We start from the raw sequence: 1349 nt of genomic DNA, 5'->3' as shown, positions 1-1349 counted from the left end.
AAAATTCCTTATTCCATTCCTTAAAGCTGTGTTCTCTATGAGAAGCGGTGTTTCGAAAGAAGTGAATGATGCTATTCACAGAATTTGAAAAAAAACCCCCACACACACACACACACACAAACACACACCCACACACATTTTCCCCTTCATTCCTCAAAGATTGAGAATCACTGTTCTAAATACTTCGGCTGTCAATTCGGCGGAAGTGTGATGAACATAAGTCTTCTCTTCGGGTATGCTGAATGGCCAGCAAAAGACTTTCAGACGTCAGAAAGGAAAGATCCTGCGAAAGTACATGTAGTTCGCTGCCTACATGTAACGAGAATATACAATGACAGGTTAAAATAGACGAGTGACAAATCTCAAAATTCCAATGATTTATCAATCAACCTGAAACATAGCAGTTATTATCTACCTTTCATGCACAAATAGACACGTGTCAGCAGATGTGGTTTGTATCATGTACATGTATTAGTAAAGTTTTACGGCGCTCGCAACTGCATACGGTCGAATGAGCGCCAAAGGGTGGATGTCAACAGAGAAGTCCAAACGAAGAATCAGGCTTACTCTCCTCACCTCCCTAGCCTCAACAACTCAGAGTCTGCTTCGACTATCCAGGCACCCCAGAAAAAGCAGTTCACAAGAGAGGGACAATCATAGAAAAGAAGTAGAATAAAAAATGACGATAGTAAGGATGAAGAAAGAAAAAGCCGCAGTCCCCCCTGTGTTGTTCCGGCAGAGTATGGGCATGACATTGATAAATCAGTCCATTTACAAATCTACTTTGCATAAGAACATGTTAATATCCGCTCTCTGGGAAGAGGCGGGTTTTTAATAAATAATCTTTGTAGGCAAACATAATCAGAGCATAAGATTCACTCCTTCCCAACGCACTCGCCATAACATATCTGATACATCCAGCTAAAGGGTTACGACCTATGTTACGAACAATGGTGTAAATGAAACAAGCCATATATATTTGCTCATTGGCTGAAGTAGTCATTCGCTGCTAAATGCAATAGGATTACTACACGTAAGACCTACATTGTATTTGTTTTGTAGGTTGTACCTCAGAAAGACCAAGGGGAAAAAAAGGAGAAAAAAAGGGAGAAAAAAATAGACACTTAGACGACAGCTATTTTTCACTAGCACGTGTTAATGCAAAGCCAAATTAGCAAGGGTGTGGTTAGTTGGTGGGTGTTCTGATGGGGTTTGCTCCTTTCTTCCTATCAAACATCTATCGTCCATCTCTCTCTCACTTTTCCTTGAACAGTATGATGCTCTCTACTAATACCTGTAATCTTAGCAACTTGCACACACACACACACACACACACACACACACACACA

This window comes from Aplysia californica, unplaced genomic scaffold (assembly GCF_000002075.1).
Source record: "Aplysia californica isolate F4 #8 unplaced genomic scaffold, AplCal3.0 scaffold00062, whole genome shotgun sequence".
In the NCBI taxonomy this organism is placed as follows: domain Eukaryota; kingdom Metazoa; phylum Mollusca; class Gastropoda; order Aplysiida; family Aplysiidae; genus Aplysia; species Aplysia californica.
The sequence above is the reverse complement of the archived record's forward strand: the minus strand, read 5'-3'. Positions refer to the sequence as shown.